Source organism: Oryctolagus cuniculus, chromosome 14, assembly GCF_964237555.1.
Source record: "Oryctolagus cuniculus chromosome 14, mOryCun1.1, whole genome shotgun sequence".
Taxonomy (NCBI): Eukaryota; Metazoa; Chordata; class Mammalia; order Lagomorpha; family Leporidae; genus Oryctolagus; species Oryctolagus cuniculus.
Window position 1 is genome coordinate 61,070,423 of NC_091445.1, and position 21,541 is coordinate 61,091,963.

Here is a 21,541-nt window from a genome sequence, read left to right on the forward strand (position 1 = left end):
TCAGTTTGTATACTGTTGTCTTGGGGAAGGTGGACAGGGAGAGCTGCAGACCTTATACACCTGAATCAAAAGTAGGAAACTTCTAGCTGTTACAGTGGTGTGAAGAAGGGAGAGCTGGTTTCTGCTGGTAGAGTCAAGGGTCAGCTTTGCCTTCACCTGTGGACACAGGCAAAGTCATTCTGGGCCAGCTGCACTTGCAACGAGACGTGCGGGATAAGGAGGCAGCCCTGAAAAACTCCAGAGGAGAGCACCTCAGTGTACAGCACAGCGGACTCCACAAAAGGACATATCTCAATTCTGTTCTTACTCAACATATGCCCTGAACATTGCTTTCCATGATTAATTAGCGAAACCATCCATTTTCTTGAGGCCTTATAGGATTTCATTATATGTCATTGTTTATCTGTTATTTTTATAATCATTGAAAACTTGCATCATTGCCAAACTCTTGCTCTTATGAGTTGGACTGCACTGAACGTTCTTTTTTTATTTAAAGATTTATTTATGTATTTATGTATTTATTTATTTATTTGAAAGTCAGAGTTACACGGAGAGAAGGAGAGGCAGAGAGAGAGAGGTCTTCCATCTGCTGATTCATCCCCCAGATTGCTGCAATGGCTGGAGCTATGCTGATCCGAAGCCAGGAGCCAGGAGCTTCTTCCAGGTCTCCCACGCGGGTACAGGGGGCCAAGGGTTTGGGCCATCTTGTACTGCTATCCCAGGCCATAGCAGAGAGCTGGATAGGAAGTGGAGCAGTCGGGACTCAAACCGGCGCCCACATGGGATGCCGGCACTGCAAGCAGTGGCTTTACCCGCTACGCCACAGCGCTGCCCCACATTCTTGTTCATTAATCCTTGTGTGCTATGTGTTTCTTCCTTTGCAATAATTTACAGTGGAAAAGTTACTAGAAAATAGAATAAATATCCTGGAAAAGGCTTTATGTAGCCAATGTGTCTTCCAGAAAATGTATTATATTGCTAGAAATGGTGACTAAAGGATTTACTTCACTGCAAGTCCTCCAATATTGTTATCATAAAAAAAAAAGCAAAACATGAGTCTACTTGAAAAACAAATAAATTGCTCATTGTCACTTAATGTATTTATATTTAATTACTAATGAATTTGAATGTTTATTATATTTATCATTCGTATTTTTCTTTTCTGAAATGCTTGTTTGCTCATTTTTCTATTGGTTCTTTTATTAAATTCATAAAAACTCTGTTCACTATGTATGTACAGCACATTGTTCCCAATTTTTATTTGGAATTTAATTTTCATGGCCTCAATTTTATATGAACTAAATTAAACAATATTTTCCTTTGTGACTTCCTATCTTTTAATTTAATCAAATTTCCCATTTCTAAATAAGATAAGCAGTTATTTATACTTATAATTGTTTAAAAATTTTATTTCTTTTTTAAATCTTGAAACTGTTTGTTTATGTAAATGGAGAAGATTCCATGTATTTCATGTATACAATTTGAAGCCCATAATCATGTGACATACATATCTGCTATTACTGTTTTCTGAACAGGTTTATTTTTCAAACAATTGATTAATTTAATGTCTGCTTCCCCACTGATTTGAGATGCCTCTTCAAAGAATAAATGCCACATTTTTCATGAGTATCCTGGTATCCCAGTTAGTTCCACTGATGTGTTTGTCATCAAAATGTTCCTGCTTTAGTTAGAGTGGTTTCAGAATACAATTTACTCTTTGGAAGTGTAGGACTCATCTCAAAGCTTCTTTCCCAAAACTGCTTTAAGGAAACCCTACATTAGAAACCCCTGATAAAATTTTGGGTTATCACTTTCTCCATAAAGAAAAATCTATGTTTATCTGTAGAAATCACAGGCCCTGGGTTGGACCCTGTCAGTAGGGCTGAAGCTCATACACATTGTAGCTATCTTAAGGAAAATGAAAAAAATCCTAAAACAATTCAAGACTATAAATGAAATACGATAGGCAATGTATATTCAGATTGAGAAAAGAAAATACAGCAATGTACTCACTTTCAAAACTCTGCAAACATCCAAATATTACAAAATATAGAAAAAAAAGCATAGTGTTTTTGTTCATTACTTGACCATCATTGTATTTCTTTCCTTTGCATTCTTTGCTATGTACTCTATGATTATTGCTTTCTGTAATATTTTTCTATAGCAAGAATTGATTTTTAATTTATTTTATAGAGAAAAATTCAATATCTTCTGGCACGATGTATCGGAAGTCTTTATCATTATTATTATTATTACTACTACTCAATTTCATTGTACTTTGTTGCTAATGTTATATGAATTTCAAATTTGGGAAAGAAAGACTCAGTTATATGAGCTGTAAGATTTTAGAACATTTCAAGAGATTTTGTTTTTGCATTAGATTATTCTTAAATAGCCTGAATTGATGACATTCATTAACCAATTTTGTGTCACTGTCTTCATTTCAATGGCATATTATGAATTGCATGTTATCTTCGTCCAAGACAGTATTTCATGTCAAATCTGCAAACCTCACAAATAAACAAGTGCACTGACTGATGAATTTATGATTGTACATTCCTGACATAAAAATATTTCTACTTTGTTGTTGCTTTGAAGCATTGTATCTATTTTTTAAGCTTTGCGCTACTTACATTTGGACATATTTCTCATAAGTAGCTTGCATATGGATTTTAAACATATAATTAGCAATGTTTGCATTTTAAGTACTTATTTTTTGTATTTTGAATAACAGAGAGGCAGAAAATCATCTTTCATTCAATGATTCAGTCCCAAATGAATACCATGGCTGAAGCCAGGAGCCAGGAACTAGATCCAGATAGCCCATGTGGGTGGCAAGGACCCAACTACTTGAGCCAAGCTGCTGTTGCTATCTCCCAGGATGCACAATAACAGAAAGCTGGGATCAGAAAGCAGAGCTGGGACTTGAATCTAGACACTCTGATGTGGGGTGCAGATGTCCCAAACAGCATTTTAATGCCAACCCTAGTATCTGCATTTTAATACAGTGGTTTCCTTACACTCAATTACAATAGAAATAGTTGGTATCACCTCTGTTCTATTTCTCTTTGTTTTCCTTCAAGTTGCATTTACTTTATTTGTGTTTGTTTTCTTTTGTATGATTCTGAGTGGAAAATAAATAATACTTTGTGTAGTTGTGCTTAATTTTCACAAACACATCATCAAAGCAATGTTATATTTCCATAAGTATCGATGGTAACTTTTCATTTTTCCTCTATGAAGTGGGAAGGAGTTTGGCATGGACTTGCCTTGTGCTGTCTTCTTTATGGTTCATTTCTCAGTATTACTAGTTTAATCTGGAGTTGTCAGCCAGCTTACATGTATCTGTGTTGTCTTGTAAGCATATAATCTTTAAAGATTTGGTCATGGCTGCTTGCATTCTATGTCATAACCAGACTGCGGCAGACCTCGTGGGTGGCCCACTCTCATGCCTTGGAACTCACGCTGACGTACGTCTATTGATTTCTGGATCTCTGCCGGACTGCATTTCTGAAGCCATAGCAGGGTGGTGGGGGGAAACTCTCTTTCCAGATTCTCTGCTGAAAATGGGGTGAAAACCACTCCTGTATCCCCAACCAATAACTGATGGTAGGCACTGAGGTATCAGTGTTGCAGCATTCCAGTCCTTCGTGCGTGCTATCGCCCCTGCATGCATTTCGCATGGGTTGAAATATTTCCCCATGGCAATGAACTCCAGTCTCCTGTTAAATGGCTTGACAACCCACCCTTTGGTGGCCATATTCCTTTTTTTTTCATATTCCTCCGTATGTTTCCCAAGATTCCAAATAAAAACACTCATATTACTCACAAAGTCTGGCCTGGGAGCTCTTTCTGGAGGTATTAAAAATCTAAACCCAGATTTAGAAAAAATGTTGGTATTTCATCCTATATTTTTAATATTTTAATATTCAGGACTTTATTTTTTTAAGATTTATTTATTTATTTGAAAGTCAGAGTTACACAAAGAGAGAAGGAGAGGCAGAGAGAGAGGTCTTCCATCAGCTGGTTCACTCCCCAAGTGGCCGCAACGGCCGGAGCTGAGCCAATCCAAAGCCAGGAGCCAGGAGCTTCTTCCTGGTCTCCCACGCGGCTACAGGGGTCCAAGGATTTGAGCCATCCTCCACTGCTTTCCCAGGCCATAGCAGAGTGTTGTATCAGAAGAGGAACAGCCAGATCTTGAACCAGTGCCCATATGGGATGCCAGCACTTCAGGCCAGGGTGTTAACCTGCTGTGCCACAGTACCAGCCCCTCAGTGGTGGGTTTTAAATGCAACAGTTTTCACACTATTGATATCTTGATGCTGGCTAGTTTCTTAACTAGAGAGAGTATAGAGTACATTTCAGATAGGCTTCGCTCACCACTACCCCCCCCCCCCCAGTGAATTTTTGCTGGGCAAACATTTTTGGTGGTGATGTTACCTGAGGGCGTTTGAATGATTTCTCTTTCTCTGGCAGACAGCAATTTAGGGAGCAATGACCTAGCCTTTTCCCATAAATATCTAAAACCATGTTCTGGAATAATCTATTTTTTAGTGTTTAAAGTCATATAATGTCAGGGTATTTTTATTCTTCTATAGGCAACCTATTTTATCTATTTCTTTTTGTACTTGGGTGGATATAGGAATGTTTTTCTTCAGTGTTAAAAAGTTTCCAGTGTTCCAAGTTATTCTCAAGTGTTGAAACTTAACTGAAAAGTGATCGCTGTTAAGTATAAGAGTGGGAGTAAGAGAGGGAAGAGATGTGCAATTCGGGACATGCTCAAGCTGACTTACCTCAAACGGTAGAGTTAGAAACATACCAGGGGATTCAAATTCAATCCCATCAAGGTGGCATGTACCAATGCCATCTCACTAGTCCCAGTGATCAATTTCTGTTCACAATTGATCATAATGATAGGACTAAGAACCAAAGGGATCACATAAACAAGAATAGTGTCTGCAAATACTAGCTGATAGAATAAAAAAGGGAGAGAACGATCCAACATGGGAAGTGAGATACACAGCAGACCCATAGAATGGGAGATGTCCTAAGCAGCACTCTGGCCTCAGAATCAGCCCTTAAGGCACGCGGAACTGGCTGAAAAGCCCATGAGAGTATTTCAGGCATGGAAAGCCAAAACACTCTGGCAAACAACAACAACAAAAAAAACCGACCTACATGAAAGATCTCCGCAAGTGAGATCCCAGTGAAAAGAACAGGTCATCAAAGAAGGAGGTACTTTTCTCTGAAGGGAGGAGAGAACTTCCACTTTGACTACGACCTTGTCTAAATATGATCAGAGTTGGTGAACTCAAAAGGCTTCCATAGCCTTGGCGACTCATGACAAGAGCCTAGGGTGATTACTGATGCCATAAACAAGAGTGTCAATTTGTTAAGTCAACAACAGGAGTCACTGTGCACTTACTCCTCATGTAAGATCTCTGTCCTTAATGTGTTGTACATTGTGATTTAATGCTATAACTAGTACTCAAACAGTATTTTTCACTTTGTGTTTCTATGTGGGTGCAAACTGTTGAAATCTTTACTTAATATATGCTAAACTGATCTTCTGTATATAAAGATAATTGAAAATGAATCTTGATGTGAATGGAAGTGGGGAGGGAGAGGGAAAGGGAAGGGTTGCGGGTAGGAGGGAAGTTATGGGGGGGAAGCCATTGTAATCCATAAGCTGTACTTTGGAAATTTATATTCATTAAATAAAAGTTAAAAAAAATTCTAACATAAAAAAAAGTTTCCACTGTTCCTCTAAGCGTGGATCTATTCCATTTATTTTTAAATGGAACTGTATGTGGCTTTTTATTTTTTTTTTTAATCTTAAAAAGTTTTTACAGAGACAGTGAAGTTGATGGTAATTTCTAGTTTGTTCTTCTCTTTCCTGGATTCTGAAATTCTTTTTGGAGAAGTGGTTTATTTTTACCCTCATTTTCATGACCACATGAGAGGGAGTCTTTTGGGACTGGCTGACCTGCCACAGAGCTGGGTTCAGGGTAGGCCATTGTGCAGGTCCAAGTTCATGGTGAGCATGTGCCAGCGCGCTTGAAGTCTCAGCTCACTCGTGGGCCTGCCTCTTGCTGCGTACTCACGCTCTGGACTAGGTTCTCTGCTGCCCACCATGAAGACAGCACCTGGGGCCCGCATGCCCTAGGTCCTGGGAGTCAGGTTGGTGGGACGTATGCGCTTTGCTAGTAAGACCCCTACAGGAACCTGAGTGAATGTGAGGCTTTGCCATCTCCCAGCTGGTATCTCCACACTTGAGACTGCACATTAACGACAATGAAAACACCTGACAGACACAGAGAGGGGGCACCGCAGGAGAAAGGAAAGAAGCCCTTTCTACTGCTTTTTGAAACAAGGAGCACGGCCCCCACCTTCGCATTTTCATCCTGCATTGAGCCCTGCAAAATTTGCTGCTCGCCCTCGTTGACCATCACATAACCACAGACAGTCTGTGCCCCATCATGTCTTTTGAAATACCAATCTTAAATCAGTTTCTGCAGAAAATGTCCCCTGGTTAATACATCTGCTGATTGCACGCTCCTGCCACCTCATTGGGTGCCACCTTCTCTTACCCAGCTTGCTTCTTCCTGACAGCTGACTGAGTCTCTCTGTCCTCCCCTCCTTCCTCTCCTAGGAGTCTATATGCCAAAGACGCTCTCTCATGGATTAAAGAAGCAAAGATGAGCAATTCCAGAAAGGAGAGAAGAAACCTACGGAAAAAGCAGGCAGGGTCCACCTTGTTACTGCAGAGGGTCCTTGGCGTACTGCTTCTCAATTTTGGTAGCTCTTCTCTTTGGGGCAGGGGACGTTTGTTTAGTGTACATCCAGAAATTGTTTTGGATAGGAAATTTAGACAGCGGACTCTGTAAAAATAGATTCATCTATTGAAATCTTTTATTAAACCCTTTTTAACTTCTCTAGTCCTATATTCTGATGTGAAAATGTTTTCTAATAAGCACTTTAAACCAATAGATTTCTATGATTTTTCTTCCTCTGAATTGGTAACCATCCATAGTCCATAACTATGCAAATTATTTTGTAGTTCCAAGTCCAAAGCATTTCTCTTTGCCTTGATAAAAGATTCCATTTCTATAGCACCTTTATTCAACAGAATCTTTACAAGTTCTGCTTTAAAGACATTCATCTTTATTTTATAGGTGCATAGTATTACTGTATTTGAATATGTGTGATATGGCCAGTTAATCTTTCCAGTGTGAACCTGGGTGTGCATAATCCATGGCTGATAGAGCATTTTTTTTCTAGCTTTGTTTTCAATCTTATTTTTAAATAATGTAAATTTCTCTGTGGCTAAATGACCTAACAATTGTTTTCCTATGATAAATCAAAAAAGAGCTTGGTTCATTTAGTGAGTGGCTGTACTCATGACCCAACTTTCATTTGATACCATTTTCATCTGCAGCTCTCAAATGGGTCAGCTGCTTAAAATTAAGCTACTCTCACTTCTCACATAATTGCTGAAACAATATAACACACTAGTATCAGAGAAGCTCTCGTAGTAAGTGGATTTTAATGCATTTGTGTTTCATCTATGGATGAGGACCGAGAGATGACCAGGAAAGTGATCCGAGTATTCACATTTATTATGACTGAAATTCATAGCATTGTTTGCCTTATTTCAATCTTTTATCCACTGGAATTTTCCAGTGCCACAGAACTGCCAGATACGTAGCATAATGACTGTCTCAGTAGTGGATATATTTGTGGCTAGAAGAATCATAGTGATTTAAAATGCATTTATGCTTATTAAGCATCCATCTAGTGTTTTACAATCTTTAAAAATCAACCATGCAGTAATATCATCAGCAATTTATACCTTAGTTAACATAGCAAAATCAGAAGCCCAAAGATGGATAAATATGCTCATCTGCCAAGAAAATTAACTTAGTCCAAAATTCATGGTCCTAGCTTGCAAAATATTAGTTGCAAAACCATTCTTCTAGAAAGAATCCTAATAAAGCATTTAATGAAAATGTGGAAATATTATATATTCATCTGCACTTCAAAATGTTGTTTTTTTAACTGCATTTAAAATAAAAAACTCTTCAAAACTGGATGTTTACCTCCTTTTTAAACTGTTTCCACTCTTGAATCCTTAGTAACTAGAAGAATGTTTGGCATGTGCGTAAGTCCATTTTCTGTTACTAAAACACAATACCACAGGCTGAATCAGTTATAAAGAATGGAGGTTTATTTTGGCTCATTCAATTATGGAAGTCCAAGAGCAGGGTGTTGGCACCCACTGGGCATTTGCTGATGGCCTTCTCGTTGGCAGAATCCAGGGTGTAACATGCCAAGAGACATGGAGTATGTGAGAGATCCAGCCAAAGTGATTTTCTAGGCAGACCCACTAACGAGACAACCCATTCACCTACTAACCCATTATTTATTTATTCCATTACCATATTAATCCATGCATGAAGGCAGAGGTCTGATTGCTTTCATGTGGAGCTCTCCTGATCTCACCTGGTAATGTCTTACAATGGGGATTAAATTTCAACATGAATTTCAGATGGGACGAACCACATTCAAACCATAGTACCATGTAACATTTTTCTTATAATATAAAATGACTTATAAAGTATTTTCAGGTAAGCTAGCTTTATCCTCACACAGTCATATCATCAGATGAATGTGGTTTTAATATCTAAAATTCACCATCAGAGCAGCTAAGTTATTTGTCCAAGGCCGCATAAAGGAATTAGAGGAGAAACTGAGCCTTCATCAATCCAGGTTTTTCAGTTCCTAGCCTGCAGCTTTTCTACTGCCTCTCAGTAGGAAAAACAAATTGCACTATATTCTCCATGGCACAGGGACAGCTCATGCATTTAGGTGGAATAATTCTTCACAGTCTTTGGACTGGTGAACAATGAATCATGAGAACTAATCCTATAGGGTATGTATATCCATAATCTCAGAGCTACTTTTTTAAAAATAAATTATTTTTTAAAGATTTATTTATTTATTTTAAAGTCAGAGTTACACAGAGAGAGAAGGAGGGAGGGAGGGAGGGAGGGGGAGAGAGAAAAGAGAGAGAGAGAGAGAGAGAGAGAGAGAGAGAGAGGTCTTCCATCCGCTGGTTCATTCCCTAATTGGCCAGAATGGCTGAAGCTGTGCTAATGCAAATCCAGGAGCCAGGAGCTTCTTCTGGGTCTCCCATATGGTTGCAGGGGTCCAAGGACTTGGGCCATCTTCTACTGCTTTCCCAGACCACAGCAGAGAGCTGGAATGGAAGAGGAGCAGACTTGAACCAGCGCCCATATGGGATGCCGGCACTGCAGGCGGTGGCTTCATTCACTACACCACAATGCTGGCCCCTGAAAATAAATTATTTAGTTATCTATTTATTCATTTAAAAAGGAGAGAGAGAGAGAGAGAGAGATCTTCCATCCACTGATTTACTCCTCAAACTGGAATTCGTTCTGGATCTCTCACTTGGGTAGCAGGAACCCTAGTACTTGAGCCATCACTTCCTGCCTCCCAGGGTGCATGTTAGCAGTAAGCAGAATCAGAAGCTGAGCTGGGACTTGAATCCCAGGTCTCTGATATGAAATACAAACATCCCAAATAATGTCTTAACTGTTGCTTCAAAAGCCTTCTAAGAACCATTTTTTGTTCTTCAGTTTCCTTCTCCTTGTTTCTTAGTCTGGTTTGTTTGTTTGTTTGTTTGATGCTATTACAGAATACCACAGATTGAGTAATTTTTAAGGAACAGAAATTAATTTTCCACAGTTCTGTAGGTTGGGAAGTTCAAGGCCAAGGGGCTGACATCTGCTGAGTGCCTTCTTGTTGCATCATCCCATCGCAGAAGGCAAGTGAGTATAGCAAGAGGGGACTGGACTTTTCCTTTAATGAAGAACCTATTCCCTTGATAACTACATTAATCTTTGGATGACGATGGTACTTCCATATCCTGAACCCCTTTCACTAAGCTCTATGTCACAAAACCCTTGCTTTGGAAATCAAGTTTCTAACACATTAACTATGGCGGTCACATTCAAACCATACTACTATTCATACTCAAACAATTGTCTAACCAACTTAATTCACTCTCATAAACAATTTATAAACTTTAACAATAATAACCTTCCTACTGTGACCTATGGCCTATCCTAATTCAGGTCCTCTTCATGTTCTCTTAGGACAAAATCAATGATCTCCCTACCTTTCATGTCTCACCTACCCTTACCCTGCATTCAATATATATTGCTAAATATTAAGCATCTACTATTTACCAATTACTAGAGTAGGTAATAGGAAATCAGAGGTGAATGTGAAACAACCCTGGCTCTTTGCAAGAATTTCATTGCCTCAAAGGGAAAATGAACAAGTAGGAATAAGTGCAATGACAAAATCCATATACACTGCCACAGGAATATGCAGGCCATCTTAAAATTGCTACCAAAGATTTCTTCCTAAAATGTGTATTTGGTTTTAGATCCTTGATCAAATATAAGTTGGCTGTAGATGTTTGGGTTGATTTCTGGTGTTTCTATTCTGTTCCATTGGTCTAGCCATCTGTTTCTGTACCAGTACCATGCTGTTTGATTACCACTGCCCTGTAGTATGTCCTGAAATCTGGTATTGTGATGCCTCCGGCTTTGTTTTTGTTGTACAGAATTGCTTTAGCTATTCGAGGTCTCCTGTGTCTCCATATGAATTTCAGCATCATTTTTTCTAGATCTGAGAAGAATATCTTTGGTATCTTAATTGGTATCGCATTGAATCTATAAATGGCTTTTGGGAGAATGGACATTTTGATGATGTTGATTCTTCAATCCATGAGCATGGAAGATTTTTCCATTTTTTGGTATCTTCTTCTATTTCTTTCTTTAGGATTTTGTAATTCTCATTGTAGAGATCTTTAACATCCTTGGTTAAGTTTATTCCTAGGTATTTGATTGTTTTTGTAGCTATGGTGAATGGGATTGATCTTAGCAGTTCTTTCTCAGCCGTGGCATTGCCTGTGTATACAAAGGCTGTTGATTTTTGTGCATTGATTTTATATCCTTCCACTTTGCCAAACTCTTCTATGAGTTCCAATAGTCTCTTAGTAGAGTTCTTTGGGTCCCCTAAAAAAAGAATCATATCATCTGCAAAGAGGGATAGTTTGAGTTCTTCCTTCCCAATTTGTATTCCTTTAATTTCTTTTTCTTGCCTGATGGCTCTGGCTAAAACTTCCAGAACTATGTTGAATAGCAGTGGTGAGAGTGGGCATCCCTGTCTGGTACCAGATCTCAGTGGAAATGCTTCCAACTTTTCCCCATTCAATAGGATGCTGGCCGTGGGTTTTTCATAAATTGCGTTGATTATATTGAGGAATGTTCCTTCTATACCCAATTTGCTTCGAGTTTTCATCATGAAAGGGTGTTGAATTTTATCAAATGCTTTCTCTGCATCAATTGAGATAATCATATGGTTTTTCTTCTGCAGTCTGCTAATGTGGTGTATCACATTAATTGATTTGTGAACATTGAACCATCCCTGCATACCAGGGATAAATCCTACCTGGTCTGGGTGGATGCTCTTTCTGATGTGTTGTTGTATTCTATTGGCGAGAATTTTATTGAGGATTTTCGCATCTATGTTCATCAGGGATATTGGTCTGTAATTTTCATTCAATGCTGCATCTTTCTCTGGCTTAGGGATTAAGGTGATGCTGGCTTCATAGAAAGAATTTGGGAGGATTCCATCTTTTTCAATTGTTCTGAATAGTTTGAGAATAAATAGAGTTAGTTCTTCTTTAAATGTCTGGGAACAAGGACAGTCTATTCAATAAATGGTAATGGGAAAACTGGATTTCCATGTACAGAAGCATGAAACAAGACCCCTACTTTACACCTTACACAAAAATCCACTAAACATGGATTAAAGACCTAAATCTACGACCCGACACCATCAAATTATTAGAGAACATTGGAGAAACACTGCAAGAAATGGCACCGGCAAATACTTCTGGGAAAAGACCCGGGAGGCACAGGCAGTCAAAGCCAAAATTAACTATTGGGATTGCATCAAATTGAGAAGTTTCTGTACTGCAAAAGAAACAGTCAGGAGAGTGAAGAGACAACCGACAGAATGGGAAAAAATATTTGCAAACTATGCAACAGATAAAGGATTAATAACCAGAATTTACAAAGAAATCAAGAAACTCCACAACAACAAAACAAACAACCCACTTAAGAGATGGGCCAAGGACCTCAAAAGACATTTTTCAAAAGAGGAAATCCAAATGGCCAACAGGCACATAAAAAAATGTTCAAGATCACTAGCAATCAGGGAAATGCAAATCAAAACCACAATGAGGTTTCACCTCACCCCGGTTAGAATGGCTCATATTCAGAAATCTATCAACAACAGATGCTGGAGAGGATGTGGGGAAAAAGGGACACTAACCCACTGTTGGTGGGAATGCAAACTGGTCAAGCCACTATGGAAGTCAGTCTGGAGATTCCTCAGAAACCTAACTATAACCCTACCATTCAACCCAGCCATCCCACCCCTTGGAATTTTCCCAAAGGAAATTAAATTGGGAAACAAACAAACAAAAAAACGGTCAGCACCTTAATGTTTATTGCAGCTCAATTCACAATAGCTAAGACCTGGAATCAACCTAAATGCCCATCAACAATAGACTGGATATGGGATATGTACTCTATAGAATACTATACAGCAGTCAAAAACAATGAATTCTGGTCATTTGCAACAAGATGGGAGAATCTGGAAAACATTATGCTGAGTGAAATAAGCCAGTCCCAAAGGGACAAATATCAGATTTTCTGCCTGATCGGCAACAACTAACCTAGCACCAAAAAGGAAAGCTGTTAAAGTGAAATGGAGGCCGGCGCCGCGGCTCACTAGGCTAATCCTCCACCTAGCGGCGCCGGCACACCGGGTTCTAGTCCAAGTCGGGGCGCCGGATTCTGTCCCGGTTGCCCCTCTTCCAGGCCAGCTCTCTGCTGTGGCCTGGGAGTGCAGTGGAGGATGGCCCAAGTCCTTGGGCCCTGCACCCCATGGGAGACCAGGAAAAGCACCTGGCTCCTGCCTTTGGATCAACGCAGTGCGTCAGCCGCAGTACGCCAGCTGTGGCAGCCATTGGAGTGTGAACCAATGGCAAAAAAGGAAGACCTTTCTCTCTGTATCTCTCTCTCACTATCCACTCTGTCAAAAATAAATAAATAAATAAAAATAAAAAAAGTGAAATGGAAACTATGAGAAATGGTGATTTGATCAGCCCTTGCCCTGACTGTTGATGAACAACTTAATACGTTATCCCTCTTAGTATTTTTTTTGTTTGTTCTACTTAATACTATTGGTTTAATTCTGTAATTAATACATAGTTATTCTTAAGTGTTGAAACTTAACTGAAAAGTGATCGCTGTTAAATCTAAGAGTGGGAATAAGAGAGGGAAGGGATGTACAATTTGGGAAATGCTCAAGCTGACTTCTCTAAACGGCAGAGTTAGAAATGTACCACTATGAGAAACGGTGACTTGTTCAGCCCTCACCCTGACTGTTGATGAACAGCTTAATATGTTATCCCTCTTAGTATTTTTTTTTGTTTGTTCTACTTAATACTTTTGGTTGAATACTGTAATCAATACACAATTCTTCTTAAGTGCTGAAACTTAACTGAAAAGTGATCGCTGTTAAATCTAAGAGTGGGAATAAGAGAGGGAAGAGATGTGCAATTCGGGACATGCTCAAGCTGACTTACTTCAAACAGTAGAGTTAGAAACATACCAAGGGATTCAAATTCAATCCCATCGAGGTGGCATGTACCAATGCCATCTCACTAGTCCCAGTGATCAATTTCTGTTCACAATTGATCATAATGATAGGACTAAGAACCAAAGGGATCACATAAACAAGAATAGTGTCTGAAAATACTAGCTGATAGAATCAAAAAGGGAGAGAATGATCCAACATGGGAAGTGAGATACACAGCAGACCCATAGAATGCCAAATGTCCTAACAGCACTCTGGCCTCATAATCAGCCCTTAAGGCATGCGGATCCGGCTGAAATGCCCATGAGAGTATTTCAGGCATGGAAAGCCAAGACACTCTGGGGGAAAAAAAAAACCTAAATGAAAGATCTCCACGAGTGAGATCCCAGTGGAAAGAACGGGTCATCAAAGAAGGAGGTACCTTTCTCTGAAGGGAGGAGAGAACTTCCATTTTGACCATGGCCTTGTCTAAATATGATCAAAGTCAGTGAACTCAGGGGCTTCCATAGCCTTGGCAGCTCATGACAAGAGCCTAGAGTGATTACTGATGCCATAAACAAGAGTGTCAATTTGTTAAGTCAACAACAGGAGTCACTGTGCACTTACTCCTCATGTGGGATCTCTGTCCTTAATGTGCTGTACATTGAGATTTAATGCTATAACTAGTACTCAAACAGTATTTTTCTGTGGGTAGCAACTCAGACTAGACTATGTTACTCGAATTAAGACTTATTCTATGCATCTGCTCTCCCACAATATGGCGCTGGGAGAGGAGAAAACAGCTTCTACACAGCTGCCTCCAGTTCAACCAATAAACAGCAGGACCTGCTCCTGATTGGAGGAGAGCAGCATAAGCGGCATGTGGGTAGCAGAGTTGGGATTGGTGGAAGAGGACAATAAAGGAGGAGAGAGACAACATGCACCAGGAACATCTAAGGGGAACATCTATCTGAAGGAACACCTGTGCAGCCCCCGAGAGAGCCGGCCGGCAGTGTGCCACTCCCCTGCGGAAGTGGGGAAAAGTGGCAGGGGGCCCGCCCCTCCACGGAGGTAGAGGGACGGTAGCCCACCCGGGAAGAACCAGCAGCAAACCCGGGGAGGGCCGAGCAGACGAAAGAACAGCGCAGGGTCCTGTGTCGTTCCTCCACGAAGACGGGGAGCGACATAATGGTGCCGTGACTCGGATATGAAGCCTAGGCAGGGTTCAGTGTCGCTCCTCCACGAAGAGGGGGAGCGACATTTTTCACTTTATGTTTCTGTGTGGGAGCAAACTGTTGAAATCTTTACTTAATGTATGCTAAACTGATCTTCTGTATATAAAGAGAATCGAAAATGAATCTTGATGTGAATGAAAGGGGAGAGGGAGTGGATAAGGGGAGGGTTGCGGGTTGGAGGGACGTTATGGGGGGAAGCCATTGTAATCAATATTCTGTACTTTGGAAATTTATATTCATTAAATAAAAGTTAAAAAAAAAAGAAATGTACCAGGGGATTCCAATTCAATCCCATCAAGGAGGCATGTACCAATGCCATCTCACTAGTCCCAGTGATCAATTTCTGTTCACAATTGATCATAATGATAGGACTAAGAACCAAAGGGATCACATAAACAAGACTAGTGTCTGAAAATACTAACTGATAGAACAAAAAAGGGAAAGAATGATCCAACATGGGAAGTGGGATACACAGCAGACTCATAGAATGGCAGATGTCCTAAATAGCACTCTGGCCTCAGAATCAGCCCTTAAGGCATTCGGATCTGGCTGAAGAGCCCATGAGAGTATTTCAGGCATGGAAAGCCAACACGCTCTGTCAAAAAAAAAAATGACCTAAATGAAAGATCTCCACGAGTGAGATCCCAGTGGAAAGAACAGGTCATCAAAGAAGGAGGTACCTTTCTCTCAAGGGTGGAGAGAACTTCCACTTTGACTATGACCTTGTCTAAATATGATAAGAGTCAGTGAACTCAAAAGGCTTCCATAGCCTTGGCAACTCATGACTAGAGCCTAGGGAGATTACTGATGCCATAAACAAGAGTGTCAATTTGTTAAGTCAACAACAGGAGTCACTGTGCACTTACTCCTCATGTAGGATCTCTGTCCTTAATGTGCTGTACATTGTGATTTAATGCTATAACTAGTACTCAAACAGTATTTTTCACTTTGTGTTTCTATGTGGGTGCAAACTGTTGAAATCTTTACTTAATATATGCTAAACTGTTCTTCTGTATATAAGAGAAATGAAAATGAATCTCGATGTGAATGGAAGGGGAGAGGGAGAGGGAAAGGGAAGTTTGCAGGTGGGAGGGAAGTTTTGAGGGGGAAGCCATTGTAATCCATAAGCTGTACTTTGGAAATTTATATTCATTAAATAAAAGTTAAAAAAAATAAAATGTATATTTGATCTGAAAAATCATTCAATTGCCTACCATATTAATTTTTTTTTTTGACAGGAAGAGTTAGACAGTGAGAGAGAGACAGAGAGAAAGATATTCCTTTGGTTTATCCCCCAATAGCCGCTGCGGCCGGCATGCTGCGGCCAGTGAACAGAGCCGATCCGAAGCCAGGAGCCAGGTGCTTCCTCCTGGTCTCCCATGTGGGTGCAGGGCCTGGAAGAGGAGCAACCAGGACAGAATCTGGTGCCCCACCCGGGACTAGAACCCAGAGTGCCGGCGCCGCAGGCGGAGGATTAGCCTAGTGAACCGCGGCGCCGGCCACCTACCATAGTAATTAAAAACAGAAATGCATATGTGTGAAGTAGACAAATATAATACAATAGGAAATTGTGAGGATTTTGGAAATTTTTATGGACAGCAGAGTAAATGGCCAGACTAAAAGGACAGCCACTATTTCGCTCTAGCCAATTATGGCCAAGTGAGACCCATTGTGGCTAAATCATGTTTTATTTTTCTTACGAGAAACTGGATATCTAGAACTTTATGATATCTTTGTCTCTCAATTTTTAAAATATTTTTAATTTTTGTAATTCAAATTACTAATGGTAATAATAACCCTAAATCACAGAAAAAACACTATGAAACCCACTGAAACACATCTGTGGACCTCCAGTTAGTGACCTTTTGGCTTATGAAACAGTCAAAACTTTTTAGTAAGACATCCAAGACGTTACATAATCTGGGCTGCATCTACTTCTCCCTTTATATTTCCAGGTCACCACACACCAAGCACACTGTACTTTCTGGAATACGCTCTCCATCCTCATGCTCAAAGTCCTTGCTAAAATTCTGCAATGCCCCTTTTCCTTCCTTCCTCAACTTGATGAATTTCATCCCTCCTTGAGAACCCGTGTCTTTTTTTTTTTTTTTTTTTTTTTTTTTGATAGGCAGAGTGGACAGTGAGCGAGAGACAGAGAGAAAGGTCTTCCTTTTGCCGTTGGTTCACACTCCAATGGCCGCCGCGGCCGGCGCGCTGCGGCCAGCGCACCGAAGCCAGGAGCCAGGTGCTTCTCCTGGTCTCCCATGCGGGTGCAGGGCCCAAGGACTTGGGCCATCCTCCACTGCACTCCCTGGCCACAGCAGAGAGCTGGCCTGGAAGAGGGGCAACTGGGACAGAATCCGGCGCCCCGACTTGGACTAGAACCCGGTGTGTCAGTGCCGCAAGGCGGAGGGTTAGCCGGCCGACCCCGTGTCTTTCAACCACTACATAAGACACTTTATATGATCAAGGGAAAACTAACTTTTCTCCTTTATGTCCCTAGAACATTTTACTGATACTACCAATAGGGGATTTTTTCTTTTAAAGATTTATTTATTTGAGAGGCACAGTCAACAAAGAGCGAGAGAGAGACAGACAGAGACAGAGAGATCTTCCATCCACTGGTTCAATCCCCGAATGGCTGCAACGGCAAGACAGAGCCAGGATCTAGGAGGTTCTTCCAGGCCTTCCATGAAGGTGCAGGGGCACAAGCACTTGGACCATCCACCACTGCTTTCCCAGATGCATTAGCAGGGAGCTGGATTGGAAGTGGAGCTGCCAGGACCCGAACTGGTGCCCATATGGAATGCTGGTGCTACAACGCGGCTTAACCTGCTATGCTACATCTCCTGGTATCATTTTATAGACTGGAAAATGGTCCAAGTGGGAGACCTGGGTTTCATTACCAATACTGCCTTTGGCTTCAGCCACAACCATTGGAGGCATTGGTGAGTGAATCTGTAGATAGAGACTGCATATATATATATACACACACACACACACACACACACACACATATATATATGCCTCTTAAATAAGTACAAAATTTTGTAATGAAATAAAAATTACAGGGGCTGTCACTGTGGCATAGCAGTGCTGGAATTCCATATGGGCACTGCTTTGAGTCCCGGCTTCCCCATTGCCAAACCAGCTCTCTGCTATGGCCTGGGAAAGCAGTAGAAGATGGCCCAAGTGCTTGGGCCGCTGCACCCATGTGGGAGATCTGGAGGTGGCTCTGGCCATTGTGCATATTTTTAAGTTTTTAGTTAACACGCATTTGCAGGCATAGAGGATAATTTGATCGCATGCACTACCTTGAGTCAGAACAACCCACCTAAACCATTGATGAATCCCTGACCCACAGAAACAAAGAGATGAAAAATTGTTGTTTTAAGACATTAGACATTAAATTTGATGTAATTCTTAAAATATTTATTTTTTTAAAGGCAGAGAGGCAGAGAGAGAGAGAGAGAGAGAGAGAGAGAGGTCTTCCATCAGCAGACAGGGACCATTGGGCCACCTTGGAGGCTGGCTATCGGAGTCTATCCTCTAGCCCCAATCAGGCAAGCCCCTTCCATCTGGAAAGTGTACTTCCACCTCCAAAGACTCATCTCATGACAGTCAGAGTCCAGAATATCATTGTTAAATGGTCTAGATGTAGATAAGCTTCAATGAATGCAATTCCTTGAGTATAGTTCCTTAATTATTCTTTCTTTCAATGCAAAAAAAAATGTAAAAGCAAAAGAAGCAAGTATTTCCTCCATAAAAACCCAATAGTCATAGGACAGGAACAGTCGTAGTAGCACATCTGCCACAGACATTTACAAAGGGTGAAATGAGAGGCACAGGGCCACAAGTCCATAGCAACTAGGAAATCAGCTGGGCACAGGTTAGTAGTTCCTTGAATAGTAATTAAGGCCTGAGGATAGTTTCTCATAGCTTTCAGCAACATGATACGGACTTTTGGTTTCGCTCTCTGAGTCATCCTTCATTTTCCATGAAAAGTAACATGCATTTGCCACTAAGTAGTGTCTCAGTCTACCTCTTGCTTGCATAAATTTGAAGATACAAAGGCTTCTTCTGCTTCTTCTTTTTTCTACAGCATTGCTGTCCTTTACAGTGAGACCTCTGTGGATATCATTATCTTTTTTTAACGTTTATTTAATGAATATAATTTCCAAAGTACAGCTTATGGATTACAATGGCTTTCCCTGCCACCATAACTTCCCTCCCACCCCCGCTCTCTCTCCCCTTCCATTCATATCAAGACTCATTTTCAATTCTCTTTATATACAGAAGATCAGTTTATATTAAGTAAAGATTTCAACAGTTTGTACCCACACAGAAACACAAATTGAAAAATACTGTTTGAGTACTAGTTATAGCATTAAATCACAATGTACAGCACTGTGTACTGTGATACTCTCTGGGATATGCTGCGTTAGATAAAAATCACACCCAGGAAACAAAACCTCTGTAGGATATGGAGAAAGGAACACTCCCTCCCTAGCATTGAAAGACACCAACAAAAGTATCAGGTTCCTAAAATGTGTAAATCCACATCTTCAAGTTTTTAGGCCATTTGTGGTTTCCAGTGAACATGGGTCTGAGTAGTAACTGCAGCACCATCAGTAAAAAAAATAAAATAAAATAAAATAAATAAATAAAACAAAAGTACTTCAGTTTTGCATTATCTTCTTGATGTGGTGGTTCTGTTCCATCCTTCATTATGTTCTACATTATGTTTTTGTTTTGTTTTGTTTTTTTGACAGGCAGAGTTAGTGAGAGAGAGACAGAGAGAAAGGTCTTCCTTCCATTGGCTCACCCCCCCCCCCCAAAAAGGCTGCAACGGCCGGCGCGCTGCGCCAATCTGAAGCCAGGAGCCAAGTGCCTTTTCCTGGTCTTCCATGCAGGTGCAGGGCCCAAGTACTTGGGCTATCCTCCACTGCCTTCCCGGCCACAGCAGAGAGCTTGACTGGAAGAGGAGTAAGCGGGAGAGAACTCATCTGTGTCTGACTGAAGGTCTTCCATCCATTCCCAACTTCTGTGGGTTCCCAGAAAACTAGTATCCAGTAGCCAACAGCATATAGCCCTTACCTTTGTATTGCATGTTATTAGTAGACAGGATAATCTGAACCATTACTATAAAAATTGAGATAATGAGAAGTCTAGCCAAGTTGTGTACTAAGATATTAACTTTATTAAGAAAGATTTGCTTGTTTATTTTAAAGACAGTATGATAGAAAGAGGAGGAGAGACAAAGAGAGAGATTTTCCATCCACTGGGTCATTCCCCAAATGCCTGTAACAGCAGGGGTTAGGCCAGGAAGAACCCAGGAACAAAGAACTCCATCAGGCCTCCTATGTGGGGGCCATCATCTGCTGCCTCCAAGGCACATTAACGGGCAGATGCCTCAGGAATGTGCAGTACCTGGGGCTCTAACCAGGTACTCCAATATGGCACACAGGTACCCCAAGCTGCAGCCTAACCTGCTGCGCCACCCCTAAGGCATTAACTTTGATTTCAAGGGGCCACTGTTGCACAAAACATGAAGGGCAATGTGTAGTTCAGCTGTTTTTGAACCAATGGAGGTGAAAAGGCATGTCAAGCTGAATTTTCTGTATGACATTTATATTTTGCTTTTTTCTTGTAGAAGGAGTCAAAATAAGTTTCATGAATCCTGCAGGTTCAATTGATTTTCACACTGCAAGACCAGAGTTGCAGGATTTCTTTGATGGACAACAGAGGGACATGCTATACTGTTTGATTGCTTAATTGACAAAGCTGCTTTTGAATGCTGGCAGTTATATTCCTTTGACATAACACACTTTAATAATAAGTGTTAATGCTGTATGACAAGATGTTCTGATTCCTAGTGCCAAAAGTTCAATTCACTGTATACAACTGAACATACTCATTCGTTTGTACTCTTTTTAAAAAAATGGTGCTTAAAGAGACCCTCTTTGGCAAGTCATCTTTGTTGTCCCTTAGGTATTTTACTTCCTCTCAACTTGTTGAAGAATGGTTGCTTTTCTCATGATTTTTGTGTTTTTGTATCTGATGCATCTTTTAACACAACAGATACAGTGCACTGTGTAGCTACTGTTTTCCAGAAAAGTTGATCTTTAAGGAATTAATTTACAGATCCTCACATTTTTAAATTTAAATTAAAAAAGACTGTGGTGGCCATGATCAAAAGGAAGGTTACTGAAAGCTGGTGAAGCCTCTTCTCGCAGATGGTCCATTCTGAAGGTCTTTGCTGATCCATTGGAATGCAATCTTCTGACACCAGTCTAACAAAAACAAAGTGGCAGATGAAGGCCTGCAGGATTCCTCCAACTGAACTGAGCTGCTGTAGACATAATCACCTGGGTTCAGAAGAAGTTGAGTCGACAGCTGAACCATCCTGAGTGCCGGATCCCATCGGATCTCAGAAGTTAAAAAGCTTCTGTCAGCAGCTTTGCTCGGTCTTGGTCATTGAGAGTATGTGTGCCTTTGTGTCAGCATTTCAGCAATGCAGACAAACTGATGTAGGCAGGGCCGCAGTTCTCATGCGAACTCCA

General features: G+C 40.6%; 1 long non-coding RNA gene across 5 annotated transcripts in view; it reads left to right on the forward strand.

Annotated features, from left to right (window-relative positions):
- LOC103349603 (uncharacterized) overlaps positions 1-21,541 on the forward strand; it is a 105,006-nt gene that overhangs the window by 21,652 nt on the left and 61,813 nt on the right. Inside the window, exon 1 of one of the 5 annotated variants that reach the window (XR_007922629.2) lies at positions 9,772-9,851. The exons of the other annotated variants lie outside the window; for them this stretch is intronic. This is a non-coding gene — a long non-coding RNA (uncharacterized lncRNA). Of the gene's footprint in view, positions 1-9,771; positions 9,852-21,541 lie in introns of those variants that run through there. 5 annotated transcript variants of the gene reach the window in all.